We start from the raw sequence: 26,015 nt of genomic DNA on the forward strand, positions 1-26,015 counted from the left end.
AGCTTAGGGGACCTCATGGCCCAGCTTCATCTTGCTCCCGATCTAACTTGAGACACGCCCTTGAGTGCTTTGTACTCGCTCTTCAAGGTCCACAAAGCTGCCACTGACTGCCTGGATGCTTCTCTCTGTTCTTCTGCCCTCTTCTAATCCACATCCACCCTTCAGCTCCAGATTACTGACCCCAAGAAAAGAGAGAGCAGATTTCCCATTCATTACCCACAGAGGGCTGAACAGAGGGTTTCTCCAAAGCGTGTCTATCCGGGACTTGTGAATGTGACCTTGTTTAGGAAAAGGATCTCTGCAGATGTAGCTAACTTAAAGATCCCCTGATGAGGCCAGCTGAGATGATCTGGGTGGGCTAGATCCTTCTGACCAATGACAAGTGTCCTTAGCAGGAAAAGGCAGCAGGAGAGCTGTCGCACATGAAGTTGAAGGCCATGTGAAGATGGTAGCAGAGACAGAAGTGACACAACCACAACCCACGGAAATATGGAAGCTGGGGGAGCCAAGGAACCAAGTCTGTTGTAAGGTCTTCGAGAGAGTTGGGGTGACCCTACTGGTACCCTGCTTTTGGACTTTTGAACTCTGGAGGAATACATTTCTGTTGTTTGATGCTGCCCAGTTGGTACCAACCACAGCTCCTCTACTGCTCCACTTCCCATCCATCTCCCTGCTTGTGGTTTGAGAAAGCAATGGAGGATGGTCCAAGGCTTTGGGACACTGCAACTACATGGAAGACCCAGAAGAATCTCCTGATTCCTGGCTTCTGATCTGCTTAGCTCTAGCCATTGTGACTACTTTGAAAGAGAACCAGTGGACAGAAGATCTTTCTCTCCAACTCTCTGTAAATCTGCCTTTTATTTTCACTGTATTTGAAAGGAACAGAGAGAGAGATTTCATCAATTCACTGGTTTATGCCCTCAGTGCCTGTGAACAGTCAAGGTTGAGCCTGGTACGCTCATTTCAGTTCTTCCATGTGGCAGGGACGCAAATACTTAGGGAGCCATTACCTTCTGCTTCCCAAGGTGTGCATCAGCAGAAGGCTGGATCACACCCAGGACTGAAATTCAAACCAAACACTCTGCCATGAGATGTGGCTGTCCCAAGCAATATCTTAGTTACCTAGCCAAACTCGCCTTGTTCAAACAGAGAATGAGAGAGCACCCCCACTGGCTGGTTCACCCCCCAGCTATCTGCAATGGCTGAGGCTGAGCTCAGTGCTGAATTCAGGCATCAGGAACTCATTTGAAGTCTCCCACATGTGTGGCAGAGACCCAGCTTCTTGAGCCATCACTGCTGCCTCCCAGGGTCTGCATCAGTAGGAAGCTGGAATTGGAAGCTGCAGTCAGGTATCAAACTCAGGCACTCCAATGTGGAACACAGGTGTCTTATTCAGCATCTTAAAGGCTAGACCCATTGCCTGCCCTGATAGGCATTTCTTTTCAGAAAGATGCATATAGGTATATGCATATGAACACACACCCATTCTCCCCTCACACACCTGCAAGCATACCTTCTACATACTCTGAGGGTTTACAAGCACCTTGAATAAGGAACTAGTAACGACACTTAGACAAGAAGACCTCACCAAAGACATGTTTAACTGTGCAAATTATGGGATTCAGCGTGACTGTGCCTTGAAAAGCACAGATCAATTGGGAAAGGAAAATACTTTGCTCCTGTTAACAAGGAGTTTATTTTCTACTTGGAGAGAAAAATAACGTAACCAAAACCAATTGGAGAAGGACATTTAGGCCAGTTAGAGAGAGATTTCATGTGCGCTATTGGGCTGGAAGCATCCATTGTTTGGCTCTCCATTGGCACACAGAGAGGGCAGCCAGAAATAGGTGAAAGAAAGGATAGCAAGTAAGCTTTGCTTAACAGTTTGCACACCAGTGTAAGCAATAAAAAAGTGAATTTGCCACAGCGATAAAATTTCAATGATAGTTCAAATAACAGTGATTGTTATTCCCTTCCTTTACAAAACCAGTAATGTTATAAAACTTCTTATTTTCAAAGATTTACTTACTTATTGGAAAGGCATAGTGAAACAGAGAGACAAAGAAAGATATCCTCTTTCACTTTCCAAATGGCTGTAATAAGCCAGGACTAGGGCAAACTCAACCTACCAAGGCCAAAAGTTTCATCTGCGTCTTCTGTGTGAGTGCCAGGGGCCAAGCATTTGAATCATCTTCTGTTATTCTCCCAGGTGCATTAACAGGGAATTGGATGGGAGATGAAGCAACCTGGATACCAACCCGCACCCATATGGAATGTTCTGTCATGAATGGTGGCTTTCTGTGCTGTGCTACAAAGCTGACCATTTGGCTTAATAGTTAAGATGCCAGCATCACATGCCAGGGTGCCAGTGCTTTGACCCCTGACTCCAGCTTCCCACTAATGCAGATCCTGGGAAGCAGTTGTTTTGGCTCAGTAATTGGGTTCCTTCCCTCCATATGGGAGACTCAGATTGAATTCCTGGTTCCCACTCTGGTCCTATCCCTGACTAGTGCTGGCCCTTGGGGAGTAGATGGTGGAGGGGAGCTCATTGTCTGTCTCTCTCTCTCAAATGAGAGTATATATGGTATATGTGTGTGTATTCAAATATATAAAAATGAATAATATTAGTGGTTTCCCTGCAACAGGAACATCTTTGAGTCCCCATAATTGCTTTCTGTCGCTCTGTCCTGACACAGGCCCTATCAGACAAGTTTTGAAAGAGCTACACTTGGATTGGCCTGGACCTCCTCTCTTACTCCCTTGACTCACACCAAACAGAAATTCTCACAACCAGAGGCTTAACAGAGAGGATGGGATGGCCCAATGGGGAAGGGAGGGTACTGGTCGTTATAGATCTTTATAGACCCAGGAACACTGAGTTCTTTGCTGGAGAAGTGTGTTGAACCCTTGGGTTTATCTTGAAAGTCATCTCTTCTCTGAAGTGACTCCACCCAGTACACATTCCATTAGGGACACTTTAGGAATGAAAAAGAACCTTCTGGAAGATTGACTTTAGTGAAAACCACTCTTACAGTTGTTGTAAGTTCTATAAGTGGGTTCTCATTTTGGTTTAGGTTGGCAGAATCTTGGGCCTCAAATGTACTTTCTTATCCTAGCATTGTCATCATATATTAAGAGCATAACATACCACCCAGCATGAAAATTGTATGAGTGGTAAAGGAGGTGAGATGACGAGAGAATCAAGAGGGGGAAGGAGGAAAAAGGCAGGAGATAGAATATCACTTGGTTGTGTGGCTGGCTTGAAAGTATTGTTTTTCCCTTTTTAGTGCTACTCATTTGAATACACAAAACCTTTCCCACAGCTTGGTAAGATGAATGATTGCTGCTCTGTTAAGGTTTGGATTTCAGAAGTTCCTAACAAACCATAGGTTTTACACTGAAGGCAAACTTGGATACAATCTCTCATTAAGAAAGCCGTCATGGAGATAGAAAGCCCGAAGTCACTCTATCCAGCAACAATCACACTATTTTAGGGAAAGAAATTGTAGTGTTTGGGAGCCACTTATACCAATTTAATAGACTCCATTGTTAAACTTCCAGGAATTTTACAAGTCTGTTGACATCATGCTGGTAGCCTGGAAAAGGTCATGGTGAAAGTATTTATGCTGTGGTACTCGCTACAAATGAAAGTTTTTAGTTTGTTCTTTTCCCCTGAAGTGCTTGTTGTTAAATATTTACTAGCATACTATCTTTGTAAGTGAGTATTTATAGGTCTAACAGCAACAACACAAAGGAAAAACAAGTACTTCTAGCCAGTCACATTGAGGTAAGCATAGATCTCTCTGAAGACACACCTGAGAGTCCATCTCAAACTCTGTCATTGACACAGTCAGCAAACACTGTCCACTATCTCGTTCCTGTCACCTCGGGCTAGTGTTGAAGGATTTTTGGCCATCATAGAGCCTAGTCATTGAGAATGTCATAATTTATCGAGGAGACAGGATGGGCATATGTAGAGTAATCAGTAAGTACAGAGTGAAATATAATTACACGTGGCATGGCCTTTTAAAGACTGAGGACAGGAGAGTTCGGAGATGAGAAAGATCTCAAGGGGGTAAAAATGAGCAGAAAAATGTGCAAACCATGGTTCCCTGTTAATTCAAAGGAGGAACATGGACACCGCTTCACCGTCATGGAATTCCTTTGGATTGGTTTTCAGCTTGATTAATGTCATGGCCACTCTTGAAATGTCTTATATAAAGAGACCATTGTTCCTTGTGATAATGGTGACATCTCTGGAAGTGTGGCTATTCACGTGTGCCTGGCCCCAGAGTCAATAGTTCAGTTTTCTTTTCTGTACTTAAGATAGAGCAATGCCCTTTGGCTTAGAGCTGTGACTGTCATTTTGATTGCTTAGATCCAAATGACCTGAAGTTGAATCCCAGCCCTTCTAACCTTTAACCAGTATGACCTTATGTGACTCAACCTCTCTGTGCATCAATGACAGCATCAGTGGGATGGGCAAATGTCATCTGTCCCAGTGGCTTGTTTTGAGGACTGAAATGCATTACTTCACATGAAGTACTTAGAACAACACCATGCATGTAATTAACACATGCTTGCTGTTCTCTGCTGCGAACATTCTGTTGAATTTGGAGTCCAGCTGTGCCAGGTAGGTTGCATAACCTTGGGCAGGTGCCTCTTATCTGAAAACCCTGGTTTCCTCATCTCCAGACTGAAATGATGACCTGGAAGAGAGAACAGTGTCTGTGGAAAGGTTTGGCAAATCAGAAAGCTTTGTTTAATGTTTGTTCGGTATTGGTACAAATACTTTTGATATGAACTGGCTCCTGGGTTCCTGGTTTTGTGCTAGACAATGAGTCGGATGTGCTGCTGTGATCTGCAGGTTCACTTCGCTATTTTCCAGCACACAAATCATAGCTTGCCTGCTTGTTTGACATAACATCATATAAGCTTAGTCAGAGTCAGTCCTATAAAAGATGTCTTTATAGTTTATCATCTGTCTGCTTCTTTCCTAGTGAGCATGGTCTCCTCAAGGGCAGGGTTGTTCATCTGTGTACCCCAAGTGCCTGGACAGAAGCCTGGCCTCTGATGGGAACTCACCTTTGTCCAAAACTCATTTCCTCCAAAGTGTGGGGTGAGCTTAAGAGACACTGCCATAGGGAGGGGCCAGTCTGTGTGTACTGCTGGCGTCCAAAAGTGGACCAGGCCATCCATCAATCAGCTAACACCCAACACCACATGTGTGTAAACCACTTGGCTAGGTCCTTTGGGGAGAAGGCAGTTGTTGAGAGGAAGGTACAACCTCTGTTCACTATTTAAGAACAAAATAAAACAAGAAAGCACCATATTTGAGATCTCATAAATCTCAGTATTACTTCAGTGTAGGGCTCCATGGTAAGCCTGACCTGCTCATTTCTAACACCAGCTCCTAGAAGTGGGTGCTTACCTGGATACAGAAGAACCAGAAGGAACTAGTCCATTAAGGGCCATTTATTTGCTAAGGTTTTTCATGTTGGACTCACACACGAACCACAGAACCATTCGCCGTCCTCAAAGGGGTTTAGTAAAAGATAGAGTGAGAAGGGAGGAACAGAAGACTGCTCAGATCCAAACCTGAAAGATGCTGAACTAAGTTAGAGAATTGTGCAAGGGGCAGCCCTGGAGGAGAAGAGAAAACCTTAGCCACCTGTGCAACTGACGCTCATGGTTTTCCAGAAAAGGACTAAGACTTAAGAAATTTTACCCAGGGCCCAGCGGCGTGGCCTAGCGGCTAAAGTCCTCACCTTGAACGCCCTGGGATCCCATATGGGCGCCGGTTCTAATCCCGGCAGCTCCACTTCCCATCCAGCTCCCTGCTTATGGCCTGGGAAAGCAGTTGTGGACGGCCCAAAGCTTTGGGACCTGCACCCACGTGGGAGATCTGGAGGAGATTCCTGGTTCCCGGCATCGGATCGGTGCAGCACCGGCCGTTGTGGCTCACTTGGGGAGTGAATCATCGAATGGAAAATCTTCCTCTCTGTTTCTCATCCTTTCTGTATATCTGGCTTTCCAATAAAAATGAATAAATCTTTAAAAAAAAAAAAAGAAATTTTACCCAGATACATAATATAATCCTTTTTAAAGGCAAAACAAAACAAAACAAAATAGCCAGCATTCAGAAAAAAGACCCTCAATTTTATTTTTGGTTGTTTCTCACAGTGACTGTGAGGACCCATGAAGGATCAGAATTGGCTAGAATTTACTTTTGTTTTGTTTTGTTTTGAGGATAGAGAGCCTCTCTCTCTCTCTCTCTCTCTCTCTCTCTCTCATCATTTTGAAAATACTTGGAGTTTAACTTTGAACTTTCACCAAGAAAAATTCTATCTTATAAACAATGGCATTTGTTGATTGGATGAAGGGCTAGATCAATGTTGGTCTTGGCAACTCATTTTGGCTGCTGTTGCCTGCAGAAATATGTTGGTTGTGGTGTTAAAAAATTATGTCAGTTCCTCATCATGTGTCTCTTTTTCTTGGAGTTCTGCCTGAGAATTAGTTTCCAAAGATACTTCCAGAAGTTAACCTAGAGGCTGGCCTCCACAGCAAAGGAAGTTACACATCAGCTCTCGGAAAGCAGCCGCTACGGTGAGCTTCTGGAAGGGGGAGCTGAAGAAACCCCCGTCTTGGGAGGGAGGCTGTGGCTTGGAGCAGCTGCATGTGCCATGGGCATACTCATATGCTCTCTCTCTGCTCAGCTTTTCACACTCCAACCCAGCACACTAAGGGTGAATCAACACTGAACCCAACGAGAAATAATCACACTCAGTCAATGGAAGCTTGCTTTGAAAGACAATAACCACACTGCAGCCACAATGGGACCATCTTCAGTAGAGTGTTCATTTTGGGGAGCAGTACTAGTGGGAATGTTGATGGAGGGGAGGAGTAAGCTTCCTGTGTTTCACCACTACAGTGTCTGTTTAGGTGGAAGATGTTATGCTATATATTTACCTAAGTGCATATTTGTAGCAAAAAGGTACATATGCCATGCTTTCTTAGCTGGCCTCAGTAGGTTGAGTGGGGCTGTTTATGCTTTATAGTCTTAATTTTCACTTCTAAGTTAAATAACTGAAGTAATCTGGGGGAAGGAAGAAGGGTAGGGAGAGAGGGAGTAGTAAGGAGGAGATGAATAATAAGAACTAAGAGAGAATCCTTCATTATTGACCCCTGAGTGACTCTGGACTGTAGCTGCCAACTAGCCCTATGTACAATTTGTGGTCCCCTCGAGGTCCTTTTGCAGTGTGAAGAGGGTAAGCCACATCCAGCAGTTGGCAGAGGCGGCTGGCATAGGACCAGAGCTGCCACCATGCCCCAATTCTTACTCAAGACAAGTGCATTTTCTGCCACTGCCTGATGAGATTAAGTCATGAGCTGTCACTGCATGCCCCTTGGGAAGACCTACTGGCTGACTCCCCTCCCTGTGTCCCTGGTGGCCAATGGAAACCCTTGGCCCTTGCCTATCCTCGGGTTGCAGCTCTGCTACCGGACACATCTCCTTCCAGCGCTGTGACCCCTGGCATCAAGGCTGGGACTTTGGCACACCCATCTAGAAAGGTGGCCAACTTTGAGCTTGCCAGATTCACACGGAGTTTTCTGACCAATGTTGGGAGTGAAATGAATGTAGTATACGGGACCAACTGTTTTTGTGGCCCAACTCAGGAAAGATGCACTAAGGCACACACTCAGTCACAACCAAGGATACTGCTGATAGGAACTGAGTACTCATGGACTTTGCGGAACATGTGGTATGCTGTGCGTTGTTGGACTCTCTCAGCACTTTATGACAGCAGTATACTATTGGCATTGAGAAAATCGAGACAGGCTTCTTGTGGTTTGCAATTGCACTGGGGTTCTCATGGCTCTTACTGCCCAACTGTGCCACTACTAACTTAAACAAAACAGTGAGCCTCTCCATAGGTCATCTTCTCCCCCTTCACTACTTCCTCACAGGGTCATGTCAGCAGGAGTCCCCCACCCCCAGCCCCATCTCCAGTGGCTGCTGGAAAGGCAAATCCATGCCTGAAGCATGTTGGGTAACTCCCCAACTCTCCCCAAGGAGCTGTAAGGTTTCCTGCCTCTGTGAATCCTTTCCCACACTTTGAGCAGAGTGTGCAGGGACCTTCTGATGACCCATTTTCAAAGGTTGCCGCTCTTGCCAGTGAGAGGACAACTTCCTTTGTTTGGTCCACCATTCTTAGAGGGCAAGATCTCGGTCTCCAATTTCTTCCACCTTAAAAGAATCATTGGCCCTTTTTTGCCTTCATTATAAGGAGCTATGATGGAAGCCTAATGAGATTAAAGCACATGATGAAGGCCGAGACAAGACAGAGTCAGCTTTAGGCCCAGGCCCTGGGCATCATAAGTTCTGGTCTTTTTGAAGTGTTTGGCTATGGTGGGGTAGAGATGGGAGGAGATGAGACAGTGAACTCTAAGAGTGACTTATAAGAACTCTAAGAGTGTTGCTTGCAAGCCCTCCTGGTGCTGAGATGAAGATGTGTTGAGTGCATGGTGGCTATGTAGACCACCCCAGCCTGTTCCCCAATGCATGGACTGTGGTGCTGGAGTGGACGGACCCTACAGGCTGCTGGCTGCTCTAGAAAAAAATAAGTCACAGCTGTTTCCCTTGTTGGGTTGAGTCCTAAAGGTTGCCAGTGGACACATGGCCATGGGCCTAGGTCTCCCCAGAGTTCTGCCAGACACCTCGTGTCCTCAGCCGGTGCTCATGACCAACTGTCACCTGTACACAGGCAGAGTCAGCACTGCAAACACTGTTGGCTGAAAGTCATTCAACCGCCCCCAGAAATGCTGCCTGCGGCACCTACATCCTAGATGGCCACACCTACAGTGGGTGGCAGGGAAGCTTGCTGGGGTCAAGGTGCAGGTGAGTCTCAGAGAGGCACACATCGTGGCATTGTTGTCTTCCTTACTTGTCCCCACTGTCCTGAGACCCTACAACAGTTCCCACTTGGGGTGAAGCTGACCATTAGCAGAGGTGGGATCGTGCTGACTCCATCTCAAAAACTTTGTGAGTTACACCAGGCACACATTTAAGAAATAATTATTATTATTGACTTGAGGCTCCCCTCACCGGGCTCTTGAGCTCAAATGACTTTACATCAATCATCAGAGATCCACTTGTTGAGCGTGGACTTTGAGCTGGAAATTGTGGCTGGCTGTAACTACCTTTTGTGTTCATGTTCAAGGGCTTAGCATAGGACATGCATCTTGTCAATATTTGGTGAAGCAGAGCATTTATTCCTCACGGCCCCCAGAGCTGTTTCTAAATGGACAGTGTCAGGAGCTCAGTGCTGTAAAGCTGATCCAGGCATCAGTGAGGTGCTCCCTTCATTCAGCTTTGGATTCTGCCTGCATAACCAGGTACTGCAATGAGAAATCACTGTGTGCATGTGTGTGTGGCGGCGGGGCTCCACACAGCTGGAGCTCACAGGGACCTCACTCTTTCCTGCCTCTCTCCTTCCTTCCTTCCTTCTTTGGTGCACAGTTCCCAGGAAAAACAAAGAAAACCTTCATTTCTTCCTTTACAGCCCACCTGCTGTATAGGAGCAGCCAATCTTTTACCCCAGTCAGGAGGAACATGCATTGTGCTACCCTAAGTCGTAAGCAGATAGCAGAACTATGCAGAAGAGAAAGAGACTCTTTTTATCTCTGTTTTACAGATGAGGAAACTCAGTTACTGAGAGGTGAAGACACCCTAAGTCACACACCTGCTGAGGGACTAGGATTTGGGCACCAGCAGTTCTGCAGTCTACTAAACCTTGTGTCGAGCTGTCTCCCAGGGCTGTCCCTGCCTGTGGGGCAGAAGGAGGCAGCTGATGAGTATGTTTGAAAGATGGTGACGCAATTGCAGTCCACAATACAGAAAGGAGGTGTGGAGGAGACAGATCCTGTAAGTGGCAGTAACCTTTGCCCCAAGCCAGCATGCAAGTCCTAACGGGATTAGGGTTGCATGGGGAGAATTGAGGACAAAGCCCAGAGTGTGGGAAGCTTGGCAGAGGTTAGGAAGGGTGAGGCTGTTGGCAGCGCCACCTTCACATGGCCCCACAGGTAAGAAAGTGACAGCAGCCATTCACTCATTCATCCACTTAACAGGCAAATTCCATAATCTTTAGCCAGGTTTTGTTATGATGCAGCAGTGAGCAAAATTATTGCTTCTCTCACAGGTCTTGGTTTTCCCAGGGGACAGAGAAGAATAGAGCTGGCAGGGGACACACACACTCAAAGCGACACAAGTAGGAAAGGCACTGCTGAGTAGAGGAAGATCAGGAAAGCACCACTGGGAAGGCTACAGGTGAATAAAGACACAAAGAGAATCAGGACCAAGCCCTGTGGGGATTGGGAAACAGTACTCTGGGCATAGAAGGCCTCATCATGTAATACTTAGCAATCATTGTAACATCTTTGGATTTTGCTTTGGCCATGACTGAGAATCTATTGGAAAATTTTAAGCCTATCAGTGATATATTCTTTTTTTTAAAAAAGATTTATTTATTTTTATTGGAAAGTCACATATACAGAGAGGAGGAGAGACAGAAAGGAAGATCTTCAGTCCAACAATTCACTCCTTAAGTGGCTGCAACAGTCAGAGCTGAGCCAATTCCAAACCAGGGGCCAGGAGCTTCTGGCTCTTCCACGTGGGTGCAGGGTCCCAAGACTTTGGGCCGTCCTCGACTACTTTCCCAGGCCACAAGCAGGGAGCTAGATGGGTAGCAGGGTGGCCGGGATACAAACTGGTGCCTGTATAGGATCCTGGTGTTTGCAAGGCAAGGACTTTAGCCACAAGGCTACCGTTCTGGGCTCGTATCAGAGATATATTCTGAATTTTGATTTAAAAGTCACTACTATATGGTGATTAGATTCATGTGATAAGGGTGGAAGGAAAGCAGACAGATCCTCTATGGCAAGCATATGACTATACTTCAGAAAGTTTGTGTAAAATGAATTTTAAAATAAGCTTATATTGGTACAAAGCAAATTTTGAAATGCATGCATAAGGTTTTCATAAACACATTTACTGTGAACTATTTACAGATCTTTGGTATGTTGGTGAGTTGGATTAGAGTGTTACTGAGGTAAGATATTGTATTTGTAAGCATGTGACACCTAGCTTGATTGTGGGCTGAATATAGAACTTCTAAAAGGAGGATTTAGTTAAGAATGACTCTAAGCCTTTTAGCCTGAATATACAAAGCAACAGAACTGTCATTTACTAAGAGGAAGAAAAATGAGGAGGAATCAGCCTGGGCAGACAGGGGAGACCAAGTTTTAGATATTTACAATTTTTGAAGTCTTTGGGTCATCTTATGTGGAGACGTCAGGTCTCTAGCAGTCAGCCAGAGGAGTCTCGTGTTGAAGAAAGTTGAAAATAGAGCTTTAAAAATGACCACTGTAAGAGCTGTGGGCCAGAGAAATGCATCTAGTAGATGAGGGAAAAGAGAGAGGAGGCCTAACGATGGAGGCCTAGGGCATCCTATTTCAGAGAAGATGAGAAGGAACCAGCAAAGCCAAGGATAGAAGTCACCAGAAGAAGGGAAGGGCAAGTTGGAAGTGGAAAGAGAAAGTTTTGGGAAAGGTGGAGAGGTCAATCCATTGCTACTGTTGGTTTGAATAGGATGAAGACTGAACATTTGTATTGATGATTTTGCAACTGGCTACTCATGGGTATCGCTGAAACAATGAAGGGAGGACAGTCCTCCACCAGTTTCTGATAAGGTTAAACCTTGAGTTTCTCATATGACATGGTGGCAAGAATAAAACAATGGAACGTGTTGGGGATTTTGCATTTCTTTTTTTTTCTTTTAAGATTTATTCATTTTATTACAGCCAGATATACACAGAGGAGGAGAGACAGAGAGGAAGATCTTCCATCCGATGATTCACTCCCCAAGTGAGCCACAACGGGCCTATGCACGCCGATCCGATGCCAGGAACCAGGATTCTCCCCCGGGTCTCCCACGTGGGTGCAGGGTCCCAATGCATTGGGCCGTCCTCGACTGCTTTCCCAGGCCACAAGCAGGGAGCTGGATGGGAAGTGGAGCTGCCGGGATTAGAACCGGCGCCCATATGGGATCCCGGGGCTTTCAAGGCGAGGACTTAAGCTGCTAGACCATGCCGCCGGGCCCGGATTTTGCAATTCTTGACTCTCTTGAGTGTTAAACATGAAATAAATTTGAATTGGTTTTGAATATTAAGGAAATATTCACACTTGACATTTTATAGAACGGTGTACCTGATGCATTGAAACCTACTCTGTGCACCTTTTATTTCCAGAGGTTGTAAATTGTTGATAGTAGCTACTGAGGGTAGAAACAGGAAACACAGGCAAAGATAAGGGAAGGTCAGGGGCTCTGCATCAAAGCTGTAAGAGTGAAAATGAAACATTTTACAACCCACCTGGTTTGTGGAGTCACTCTGATACCAACTTGGGGAGATTGAGATGCTTTTATAGGGAGGTCCATGACTTGTTTTTGGCACCAAGCTGAAAAAGTGCTAAAGCTCTTTAACCTTGAGCACCAGACATGGAATTAAGAAATAAGCCACATCAGTTCTGTCACCGAGTTAAAGTTATGTCATCTTCAACATCCTAATTACACCACAACTTTGGGACCACAATTAAAACCAGCAGGGCAGACACTGGAGGCCAGAACCAGTCAACAAGTCCAAGTCATGAAATGAGAACTGCAGCAAACATTAGGAAAGGGAACCCACTGGTGGAGGGGTGGTTTATAACATGTGCATTGCTGATATCAATACAAAATCAATTTCTGAATTTTCTCTGACAATTATTGAGTAGGGTTGCTTGAAAAAGTGTCTTGAGAGGAAAGAATGGCTGATGGATGTCTGTGATAGCCATTCATTCATTTTGGTTTTGGCATGCTATCTATGGGATAGGTGCGGGGGCACACAAGGGAATAGATATATGTGATCCTTGCCATCATTACCCCTACAAACTAGGCACAGCAGAGCCAGTAGAGCCTGATAACTGAGTGTGATAAGTCATATACGAGGAGGCATTTGGGCTCTGCCATGACACAGGTGAGGCACCTGGTCAGACAGGAGGACAAAGAGGGTTCAGAGACGAAGCAGTGTTTAAGAACTGAACAGGAGGACAATGAAATGCTTTGCAGGCATCTACTACCTGGTAGGAGAGACAACACAATGGTCACAGAGGTCCAGTCACCTGAGGCTATGTCTGGGCCTCTGCCACTAGCCGTGAACCCTGATGAAGTTAGTCATCTGTCTATGCCTTTGTGCCTTAAGCAAGAAAAAGCAACATCTATTTCATGATGTTGCTGTGATGACTACAGTCAGTTCATAAGGTATTAAGCACCACATCTAGCTGTAGTTATGAGGCTAACTTGGGTGAAATATCAATGATATATTGTTAAAGTTTGTATCATGATTATGACTTCAAAGTCTATTTATTTATGAGGGCAATGCTAAACTCATTGAAAGCCCCCTGTTGCCTGTAAAGTTTTGAGTTCCTCAATGGCAAGTGCACCTGCTATCAAATCAGCAACCTGTCCCCCTGAGATGGAAAGGGATGCCAGAGGAGATGAAAAAGTCAGAACTAGATGTAACAAAGGTTGTGGGAGGGTGGATTCCACAGCCACTGACATCAAAGTGTCATCACAGGACACATCTTAACCAGAAACATGTATGAAAGACAAGAGCCTACAGGGTCACCATGACTGCAGGATACTGGCCAGGATTCGTGTGTGTGTGTGTGTGTGTGTGTGTGTTTAAGAATCTAGTGCATACTGGTGTTTAAGGATCTAAGAAAATGAGATGTAACCCACATATCTTAAGTTCACTATTAAAAGTGTAAGAACGAATTTATGGTTTTTACAACATATGAGCAATCATGCAACCACTGTTGCTCTCAGATTCCCGAATGTTTTCATCACTCTGAGGGAACAACCACTTCCAGGTTTTTGAAATTTGCAAGTCTGTGCCAGAACTGCTAATGTGGAAATAAAAGATCTGTGATCAGGACATTCATAAACAGGCTCAGATCTGAAGAGGAAACTCATTTCTAGGCATCCTCTGCAGATGAAAGCAAGACCTTCCATCTCCATGACCCTGAAGACCTGTCCCACAGCAATGCTGTCTTGTGGTCCATTCTGCCACCATGCATATCTCATCACCCTCTTGTAAGTGGCTACTGCCACCCAACATCACCCTGTCCTCTTCACCTTCTTCCTTAATCCCAGCGTACAGAAGAGGGAGGGGGCTATCCCTGCGGTCCCTTTGAGTTCTTTCTCTGCACCCTGGACAGCTCCCCTCATTGTTCTATAGGACATTTCACCTGAACTTACCCAAAAGGAAATCTGTTAACTTACCCAAATGAGCTCTTCTCCCAGGGTCTTTTGTCTCCATGAATGGGTGACTAGAACTCTACCCCCACCCAACCTCTTTATTCAGTTGATTCTGTCTGGAAACACAGGCCTCCTCTGGGATTCCTTCCTGCCCTGTCAATCATCTGTGTGGCCTTGGCAGGCACCCTCTGGACACCCTCACCTGTGGCCTGGTTCACAATCTGTGGCTTCCTGGCACACTTCCTGGCAGTACCACCCCCATTCTCTGAAGGCTCCCAGCGCTGTCTGGATAAAATGCAAAACCCTTGGCTAGGCTCACCATGGTCTCTGCTCTCCCCAGCACGGCTGTCCCCTGCTTGCTGGCCCTCATACTGTTTCTTACCTGGGAGTCTCGCCATTGGGGTTTACACCTGCTTCCTGTTTCCAGACTCCTGCTCCCACCTTCTCCCCAGCTCTTCAATCTGGCTGCCCCTAGATGTTAGGTGCAGATGTTCCTTCTCTTGGGCGGCCTTCTTGGGGTCCTTAGATATGGTTTCAGAGCCTGGAGCACCTCTCCTTCTAAAGCAGGTAGTGCTCACACTGCTGACTCCTCAACAGTGCAAATCAGCATATGCCCAGGCCTTCGAATGTGCCTGGAACACAGTGGGTGTTGGTCAACATTTGACTAGTGGAGGAATGAAGGCAGCTCCCAGTTACAGACAAGCCACAAGGGAAGAGAATTCCTTGGACCAGCTAACCAGTCTTTCTCTGGATACCTCCTGGGATTCTCTTGGGTTCCTCTGTGGAGAGCAGCTTGTTGTCCTAAGTGTCTCTTTGGACCATTCCCAAAGACCACATGACACTGGAAATCACTGGAATGACTTGATGTCTAATGGTGACACTTCCAAATCAAGGACAGAAAACAGAAATGTGAATTTCAAGAGTAGAAATTCTTCTCTCACATTCTTCCCTAACTTTCTCCTTCTGCTTCTAGCCCTGGCCTTCATGCTCCTTGTGAAGAATATTACAGGAGTGTAGAGTTTTTAAGGAGTAGCAGAGGAAGGAAAGTGCCAGAGATGAATGGTGAGAAAGGTAGTTCAGCCGCAGGAATGCACAGTCACAATACTGTATTACTGAAATGGTTAAAATGGTAAATTTCATGTTTTGCTTTAGCACAAAAACAATGCTAAGAAAGTTCTATAGGCTATGGTTCTGGTAGCTAGTGGCTGTGTCATCTTGGTTTAAGATAGTCCTACAAGCTGTGTGGCCTCAGCAGCAAGCTGAGTTTCCTCATCTGTGAAATGGGTATAGTCATTCCTTCACAGCACCATGGTTAAAATGTTCAGTCTGCAGACTGGGTTTAAATCCTGGCTTCACAGTGCTCCAGCTGCAGGGAATTGAAAAAGGCACATTGTGCCTCAGTCTTATCCTATGGAAAATGGAAATGGTCGTTCCTCCATCTTAAGTTTGTTGTGAGAAGTAACTGGGTCAATATGTGAAAATAGCACAGTGTCTGGCATGAGATGAATGCTACATTTCATTGATGATTTTGTGCTTGAGTTAACGTATGAATATATTTCGAATAGTAGCATCTGGTATAAGATAATTGCTACCTATAATTCTTCTTTGCCACCATGTGTCACGAACTGTTCTAGAAACTGAAGGTAGAACCACAGGCCCAACAATGTCCTTGCCTCTTGAAGCATGATCCTTAGAGAAGAACACAAACAGTAAACAAATAAGTACACGGGATGGCAAGTATAGCTCACACCTGCTTTGCAGTGTGGTGTGGGAAGACCACATGTGGTCATCTCTATCATGGGGATGCTGTCCTCGGGATCTGATGTCTCTTGGGGCAGCCACTGAGCACAATGGTTAATGTGCCACTTAGGATGCTCACATCCCTGATCACAGTGCCCAGACTTGAGTTCCGGCTCTGCTTTCCATCCTTGGTTCCTGCTAATATACATGCTGCTGGGTAGCAGGTGTGGCTTAAGCCCCTGGGTCCCCATGTTGCAGACCCAGCTTGAGTTCTTGGCTCTTGGCTCTGTTTTGGCCAAATCTCCAGCCCCTGTGGGCATTTGGGAAGTGAATCAACAGATGGGAGATGTCTATCTACCTTTCAAATAAAATTTTAAAATAGCAAATAAAAAATTACAGGAAAAGCGGTCTTCTTTCCTCTCCCTCTCCACACCTCCTCTCATTTATTCTGCCCTTTTCTATGTCTTTGGAAAGAAGACAGCTGGAGGACAGGCAGCCAGTGTAGTACATGCCCATTGGCAGAGGAGGCGATAAAATAGCCCAGTCCAGGTCCCCGGTGCAGGCTACCCTCTCTGAAGCAGGTCCCTTCCTTATCACTTGGGAGGAAATATGAATCATCTGTTGCTTGGCTTCTATTTCCTGGGAGGTTGAAGACCCTGGAAATCTGCGGTTTGAGCATCAGTTCAGAGAGCGAATGAAAGAGCTGTTGGTGGTGGGGTATGTTTCTGGGACCACTGAGAGTGTTCTCCGCAGCCAGGTGATTCAGCCTGAGCTGGCTCCCCAGCCACAGGTCTCTGATAGCACTCAGCTCACAAAATGAGTTGAACTTCTTGACCTGGGCTGAAGCTTCCTTAGCTGTGCTGGGTGATAGAGAACTTCTGGATCAGGATGGGACAGGGACAGCAGGCTTTGAGTTGGGTGCTTGGGTCCATTTCACGGACGAATGTGATCCACTTGCATAGCCTACAGCCAGGGATCAGTGGGGCCAGGAAAGTAGTTCAGATTCATTCATCCTACATCCTACTGTTTGCCCAGCTAGTCCTAGGTTTACCACGTCAATCAGCAGCCTCACTTTGTCAATGGCCACCCTGGCTGAAGTTCACTTCTTTGAAACAGTGTCAAGATCATCTTGTGGAGATATTAATAGGAGGATTAACTGGCTCAAAAAAATGGAGGGAGGGAGAGAGAAAGAGAGACTAGATGTTAAGAACATTCACCACGGGGCCAGTGTTGTGGTTCAGTAGGCTAAGTAGCTGCCCGTGAGGCAGGCATCCTGTTATCTGGGTATGACTTTGAGTCTCAGCTATTTGATTTTTGATCCTGCTTCCTGCTAATATGCCCGGGAAAGCAATGTGTCATAGTTCAAGTACTTGGGTCCTTGTCTCCTTTATCAAAGATTGGGATGAAGTTCTTGGCTCCAGGTTTCATCCCAGCCCAGCACTGGCTGTTTGCAGCCATTTGGGGAGTGAACCAGCAGATGGAAGAGCTCTGTCTCTCCCCTGACCTTCTCTGTAACTTGCTTCTCAAATAAGTAACTAAATCTTAAAAAAAAAAAAAAAATTCAAAACAAATAAAGTGAATTCATTGAGTGCTTCTGCACCATTCTTGTTTGGGGGTCATGACTCCTATGTACTAAGGATATTGTCTAGAATGTTAATTTAAGAGGGAAGCAAGAAGGAGCCTCAAGAGAGGACCCCTCTGCTGGCTGGAAGATTCCACTCCCAATAGCAAGGCTCTAGGATGCACTAGGTGGGTGCTGGGGGAGCTCAGAAGCCAACCTGACAAAGTTCAGACACTTTTCTCTTACAGAGGTGGGAGGGTGGGTAGTTATCCATTGTGGGATTTCGTAATTTTTCATGATTTTGAAAAACTTCCTATAAGAAAAGCATGGGATTATAAAAAAAATTTATTTATTTTTATTGGAAAGGCAGATCTACACAGAGAAGGAGAGACAGAGAGAAAGATCTTCTCTCCTCTGGTTCACAACCCAAGTGGCCTCAACAGCTGAAATGGAGTCAAACCCAGGAGCTTCTTCTGGGTCTCCCATATGGGCACAAGGTCCCAAGGCTTTGCACCATCCGCTACTGCTTTCCCAGGCCAAAAGCAGGGAGCAGGGTGGGAAGTGGAGCAGCCAGAACATAAACCAGCCCCCATATGGGATCCTGGCTCTTGCAAGGTAAGGATTTAGCCACTGAGCCATCATGCCAGGCCCAGACAGAGGTTTCGAAGTCAGAAATTCTGTATTCTTGGATAGGATATCCAATTACTGAAAGTGCTTATATGTAGAATGTTGATAATAAGCAATAATCCACAGATTATTGTTCCAGCAAGACAATGTATTTGTAGATTCAGAACTTTGTGGAAACAATGAAGGAACAGGACTACAGAAGAAGTAATGGGCTAGTCTCTCCCCCAAAGACTTCAAGTGGAAGATGATGTTCAGGAGAGGGACACTCAACAATGCTTTTATTTGGGAGGAGGAGTGTTGGCTAGTGATCAACTGATATCTCAGTCAACTTGAGGTCATGTGATAGTCTAGAACAGAAGCTGAACATTCTAAGGCCCAGACCAGTCCAGAAACAGAACTGAGAGAAATGGGCAAAGCTGGGGAAGTCGGGCCAAGAAGTCGTGGGGACTGAAGAAAGCTGGAGGGGCAGCGATGAGTGGCAGGCGCCAGCAACTACTGGGATTCCACAAGGATATGAGCCGCCCTTCCTAAGTATCTACATCTGCTTCCATATCTACACACACATACACACACACACAGACATATCTCCAAACACACACATGATCCAAATAAAAGTTCAGGTTGGGTAGCCCAAATCAAAAAATCTCAAATAAAAAATGCTGCAAAAATCCCTATCTTTTTGAATGTTGACATGAAATTTTGTCTCATGCACAACATTATTAGACATATTCTATAAAAGTATCTTCAGACTGTGTGGCTAAAGTGTACATGAAAAAAATATGAATTCCACCCTAAAATAAAATCTGGAATCTGAGACACCAAGGTCCTAATAGCGTGGATAGGGAATACTTAAAACATGCATATTAAATAATGTGGTAAGTTTAGTCTATTTACAAAATCGTAGTCATTGTCACAATCTTTTGTAGCATGTTTTTAGCACTCCATAATACTCTTGATACCCATTAGTAGCTACAGGCCAGACCTCCTTTGCCCCAACCCCAGGCAGCCACATGGTGTCTGCCATCTGTCTCTGTACATTTCCTGTGAATAGAACCACACAATACTGGGCCTTGTTGTGAACTGTTGGTGTCCCTGAACACAACGTGCTCAGGGCCCGTGCACCTTGCAGCATCTGCCGGTATGTCAACCTTCTTGCTGAATGTTAATACCTCATGTGGCTTCAACCATATTTCACTGAGGGACATTCGAGCTGTTTCCGTTTCAGGCTAGTTCTCAGTAATACTGCCATGACCATTCACGTGTGGGTTTTGTGTGTGTGGTTACTCTCATTTCTCTCAGGTATGTGTCTAAAGGCAGCTGGATCATTCAGTATTTCAACAGAAGTAGAACCAGCAGATTCTTCTCGCTCTCTCTTTCCTTATCCCTTTCTGTATGCATGTAAACATACATAGTAAATAAAATGTGTATAAATAAATGTAAAATAATCATGTGGCAAAATACAAAACATACTCTAAGCTCGGTTTTTTAAAGCTTAATGTAGACCTTACGTTTGTAAGAAGGGAGAAGCGGGGCCCAGCACGGTGGCCCAGTGGCTAAAGTCCTTGCCTTGAATGCACCAGGATCCCATATGGGCACCAGTTCTGGTCCTGGCAGTCCCGCTTCCCATCCAGCTCCCTGCTTGTGGCCTGATAAAGCAGTCAAGGACAGCCCAAAGCCTTGGGACCCTGTACCCACATAGGAGACCCAGAAGAAGCTTCTGGCTCCTGGCTTCGGATCAGCTCAGCTCTGGCCATTTTGGCCACTTGGGGAGAGAATCAGTGGATGGAAGATCTTCCTCTCTGTCTCTCCTCCTCTCTGTATATCTGACTTTCCAATAAAAAGGAATGAATCTTTAAAAAAAAAGGGGGGGGAGAAGTGAATCAGTGGACTCCTGTGGATCTTTCTTACTTTATACCCTTCTTAGAATTGTATTAAACTTTCACATAAACACACATCTATTGATAAATAAAAGGTTTTTTTATTTCCTAAGAGATTTTCAGGTGACTTAAGATGTAGACCTGATAGGACAGTTAGAATCCAGTCCAGAAAGAGAACTCAGCACTGGGCTAGGACCTGGAGCCAAGGCCAGTAAGAGAATGACATCACATGCCCACATCCTGGGCAGACACACACACAGGTGGCTTGGAGGGTACACAAGGCAGGGCTACAGATACGTTTTGGGGCCACAAGTAATGGTCACTCTTTCAGGGACAGACTTTCTTCTGGGCTCCTATTGTGGGCTCAGAGGTGAAAGACAGGCTCATGATCACCTGTGGAAGAAACACAGGTCTCCACCATGAAAGCTCGGTGAGTGAAACACAAAGATAATGTTGGTAGCAGAGAGGAGACATGCTTTATAGTGTGATGTGGTGCTGTGCGGATCCACAGGCCAGGAGAAGCGTGCTAGTTGTGATTGCTAAACTAAGCTCCAAAGTCAGCAGCTCTACCACTAGTGGCTCTGTAATGCCAGGCACATGAGGCCATCTGAATGAAGCTTCATTGCTAATCTGCACAAAGGACCAAAATAGCATCTGCTTTCTAAGAGTTTTTTTTTTAATTGAAGAAATAAGTAGAGTACTTAGAAAAATGCCTTTGTCTGCTTTTAAATGGTTGACGGTCACTAGGTATTATCTTTTGGGAATGTATTCATCGCTATTAGCATTTTCTCATCTGTTGTATGTGTGTGTGTGTGTGTGTTGGAGGTGAGAGTGACTGGACTGAAAAAAGCTGGAACCTCTGGGAGTGTCATACCAGAGATTGCAAATAGTACCAGCTCCATAATAGTGAGTTACCACCGTGTCAGCTGTCCAGGGAGAAAGCCTAAGAGCAAAGCACCAGAGAAGAGAGGATGATAGGTTAGTTTTCAGCCAGGAAGTTAGAGAGATGAATAGAAAACCATAATTCAAAGGAGAAAAGGATAAATGCTCTGAGTGTGATCTGTGTGTGTGTGTCTTTGTAGGTGACACCAGCACAACTGGATGCACCAAGAAGCAAAAGAGAAGAGAGCAGAATTAATGATGCCCTGGGTGAAGGAAGAAGAGTGGCAGGAGACAGCCTTGAGGGAAGCTGACTTATTTTGGAGCGAGGGGCTGCTTGGCAGGAAGAGAGCATGGGAGAGCGTTGATGGCGATGACAGGTGAGTGTGGAGAGGGACTAAGTGCTGAGGGCAAGGTGCCTGGGATGTCAACGAGGCTGCCTGCCCTTCCTCCTGAACATAGTCGGGGGTCAGGGATGGGATTTAAGGACAGACACGACAATGTTACGTTTTTGGATTATGAAGCTCTGGCTGCGGTGCACAGCTTGAGGTGTGGGAAGACAATCTGACAGTGGAATTGCAATTATATAAGAATGGCAAAGGCGCTTACACAGAATACAGGATAATAGTTACATGATTTATTAGACCAGCAGTTACAATGATGCCAGCGGTCTGTAGCAAGCTAAATGGCAGGGCTGGGGCTCCGACCCAGTGGAAAACGTTCAGGAAGGGGGGAAATTGACACAGAAACAACGAAGAAGGGGGGAATTTCATTTAAAAAGGACCACCAGCATCAACTCTATGAAAGTGAAACTGAGAAAGTGGCTTGACGGAGAAGGGCTCCTAATGTCAAAATTGAGCCAGGCAGCACCATCATGCTCAGTGGGGCAAAAGAACCCACGTGTGCTCCTCGGCTCCTCAGCTTCCTCCCTGGCTTCGTTCTGCCCTGCGTGGTTTGTCTTAAACACTTGGGAAAGCTCAACGTTTCTCTGATCCCAGCCTTTCAATAGCCTTTTGGTGACTATACTCATTTTTTGTTGCTATTGTCATATTGTATCATGAACTTAGTGGCTGTAAACAACACAGCCTTCGTTTTGCAGTTTGGGAGGGCAGGGATTCTAACAAGACCAGCATCTCAGCAGGGTTGCACTCTTATCTAAATACTTGAGGCGGGAGCCCCTGCTTTTCCCTTTTGCAGCATCTGCGGGCAGCCACCCTTTCTTGGCTATTGGCCCCTTTTTCCGTCCTTAGGGCTGTGACTTGCCTCACTCCAGCCTGCCTCCTCCTTTCACGTGGGAGAATCCTTGAGATTACATCACATCCATTGGCTAATCCAGGATTGCACACTGCCTCCCTCTCTGGCAGCCCCACTGTCTTCAAGTAGCCTTTTCCTCTCTGGCAGGGTTGGGAGTCAGATCTACTCTTTAGATTTTCTGCAAGTTCCTACTAAGTGCCAGTATGTACCAGTAACTTTGAAGAATAACAGATACATAATAAGTGCTTATTAAATACAGGCCACTGTTATCTGATGAATGGGTTCTATATGATTCTTCCCACCACACCCTCTGCCATGTTTGGATTTGATGAATGATGACAATGTCTGAATTATGTGATTTGTGAAAATATGTGGGTTCATAGAAGGTAGTGGAGTGAATATTACAACGTCATGAGATGAGAGAGAAGGTAGACACAAAAGAACACATATTATGTAATTGTATCTACAAAGTTCAAGAACAGAACAAACAAATGCATGCTCAGAATCCTGGTGTGCAGAGAAGAGCTTACACAGCAGACCTGAGGCTGGTGTCCAGGGTGCAAAGTTGGTCCTTAACTGGCACCTAAGAACCTGGTCCCTGGAGTGTTCCCAGTGAAGAGTGAACTGATAAGAGTGACTTGCTGATGGGGCCAGCACAATGGCTCAACTGGCTAATCTTCCACCTCCAAATCCCAACATCCCATATGAGCACTGGTTCAGGTCCCAGCTGCTCCACTTCCTTTCTTACTCCCAGGTTGTAGCCTGGGATGCAGCAGAGGATGGCCCCAAAGCCCTGGGATCCTGCACTTGTGTGGGAGACCCAGAAGAAGCTCCTGGTTCCTGGCTTTGGACCAGCTCAGTTCTGGCTGTTGTGGTCATTTGGGGAGTGAACCAGTAGATGGGAGATCTTTTTCTCTATGTCTCCTTTTCTCTGTAAATCTGTCTTTCCAATGAAAATAAATAAATCTTAAAGAACAAAACAAACAAACAAACAAAACCACAATGGGTCCCTGAGCCTAGACAAGCTAATGTGTCTTGAACCTTGATATTGTGGGAGGCAGAAGGTGCCCACGTGATCAGCCTCAGTTAAAACCTTGAATGCTGGGCCTCTGATGAGCTTCCAGCATAGACCACATTTCACACATATTGTCACCACTTACTCCTGGGAAAATTAAATATGCTATCTTCCACTTTAAGTGCAGAAGCGCTTTGGTTGCTGGTTCCTGACTGCCTCGGGGATTTGTTCCTTGTGACTTGACCCTTTGCTGATTTTGCTTTGTACCCATTTACTGTAATGCATCACAGCTGTGACTAGGTACTACATCTCATGACTCCCACTAGTGGATCATAGAACCTGAACGTGCTCTTGGGGAACCCCAGCTCAGACAGTTGCCTGGGCTGTAGGTAGATAAAAGATTTGCTGTTTAGTGTTGTCCCAAGGTCCCATGTATGGAAGGTTTGTTCCCTGAGGTCTTAGGTTAATGGTTGGTGGTTCAATGTTATGGCCAATGGATTAAGGGTGGAGATTTAATGCAATCCTGCTCTCCTGTAAGTGGGTGTAGTGGGAGGTCTTTAGACCATTGGGAGCCTGTCTTTAGGAGATAGTTCTTGCAAAGAATATGTTACAAAGGATTGGTTGGGCTTATCTTCTCTCTCTGAGTTCTGGCTTGCTATCCTTCCATCCTCTGGCTTCTCCAAATACCAAAACTAATGGGGTCACCAATCTTGCATATGAATCTCCATGACTCTGAGCCAAAATAACCCTTCTTCCTTCCTAGGTAGCTCCTCATAGTTATTTTAATTGTAATGATGAAACAGTGACCAATACGAGACTAAAAAGGAATTTGAGGGGCCAGAATTGTGGTACAGTGGATTAGGCTGCAATCTACATGTCAGAGTGCTACTCCCAGCTACTCTGCTTCTGATGCACCTTTCTGTCAGTGTACTTGAAAAAAACAGCAGAAAATGGCCCAAGTACTTGGGCCTTAGCTACCCAGGTGGGAGACTCAGATGGGGTCCTGCCTGGGTCCTTGCTTCAATCTGACCCAGACCTAGCCATTGCAATGATTTAGGGAATGGACAAGTGAATAGAAGATCTCTCACTCTAAGCAGTTAAAACAATGACCAGCACACAGTAAGTGCTCATTAAATATCCATACTTATTATCTGATCAACAGGCAGCATTTAATCTGTTGGGTTCCATGAGGTGGAATTTGATCATCACTGCCGCAACGTTTCTCTGTGTGTGGAGGGGGAGGGAATGTTTGTTCAGGTGCCCACAAATGTATGCATGTGTATGTTGGTGTACACTCATGTGTATGTGTGTGTGTGTATGTGTGTGTTGGGGAAACTTGTAGGTTTAAGAAAGATCTGACTCTTATCTCTAGAACTTGCCATTAGTTGTGAAGGAATGCACCTGCAACAGTTGAAGTCCATAGACTAAGTAATGGTACTGACTCAGTTAATGAAGTGGGAATATTTTCTGGGACTTATAAGACTTTCGTGGTACATACATGAGGCATGCAGGTAGAAATTTAGATCACACCTTGCAGCTCTTGCGTATGTGAGTCCCTGAGGGGGTTAACACATGTTTTACCAAATCATAAAATTTCTACTTCCTAGTAACATGCTTATTGTGTGTATGCTGGTCTGATTAGTTTCAGTACTATACAGATATACTGTAGTTTCCTAATAAATAACTTTACCAAAGAGAAAAGTTTGAACATGAGAGCTAATAAAATGATTTCTGGCTTTTTAAATAGAATTCTTCGTTAGTCCAAAGCCATACTTTAGAGTCTTACACACATGCTCACACAACTTAAAGAATATCACTCATTCTCTCACACTTCTGGCTTCATAAATAGGACAATTACAGCAGCATGCATCCATGTTATTACAGATCAAATAATGAGAAACAGCATAGTTATCCTATTTTATACATATAAATTAATTTCAAATGTACATTAATTTAAACTTGACTGCTTTTTACTAATCTATTTTATCTCATGCATTCTATTATTTATTCCTCAGTGATTTTTTAATAATATTTCTAAAATGAATTTAGTATACTTACTTGAATTGAAAATAAAACCATACTTTTAATGACAAGAAGTAGATCTAATTTTGCTGATTGGTTTGAAAATTAAATCAAATTACAGGACATTTTCTTCAGTTGGATGAGCCAAACAAATCCACAGCAGTAAGATTTTGACCAAGGTTTATTTAATACAAAGGCATATATAATATATACATGGAAATAAAAATTCTTGTTTTCTTAGCTCATTCTGAGACAGATTAAGCAAAGTTAGTCTTGGCTTTTTCAATAAACTTCACAGAGTGAAATATTAATGTCTCAACACTTAGCTCTTTCTCAAGTTGGATGGTTTCCAATTATTAGCTTTAAACAAAACTGGAGGAATAACTAATCAAAGTGGTATATTCTTAAGAAATTTTGTGTGGGTTAGGCATATCATGCAGAAGGTGTTCAAAGAATTGATGGTCAGTGTTTCAAGGAATTTCATGCATGAACAAAACATCTCAATGCCCACACTCAACAAGACAAAAAGCAGGACTAGGTATGGTTCTCAGTTCTGTCTCCTGGTAGTGCGGAGTGATGAACTAGTTGGGGAAAAATATCTCCAGCCATGTCATTGAGGTGCACCAACAATTATTTAAGACAATTACACAAGGCAGTTCATGACGATGTTTTAGCCTACACTGGAC

The 26,015-nt window shown here is 44.8% G+C and overlaps 1 long non-coding RNA gene across 1 annotated transcript in view; it reads left to right on the forward strand.

Moving 5' to 3' along the window:
• LOC131481408 (uncharacterized) overlaps positions 1 to 21,358 on the forward strand; it is a 103,474-nt gene extending 82,116 nt beyond the window's left edge. The window contains exon 3 of the long non-coding RNA XR_009246307.1: positions 21,242 to 21,358. This is a non-coding gene — a long non-coding RNA (uncharacterized LOC131481408). The remainder of the gene's footprint in view (positions 1 to 21,241) is intronic.
• Positions 21,359 to 26,015: the final 4,657 nt, after the last annotated feature.

This window comes from Ochotona princeps, chromosome 11 (assembly GCF_030435755.1).
Source record: "Ochotona princeps isolate mOchPri1 chromosome 11, mOchPri1.hap1, whole genome shotgun sequence".
NCBI classification, from domain to species: Eukaryota; Metazoa; Chordata; class Mammalia; order Lagomorpha; family Ochotonidae; genus Ochotona; species Ochotona princeps.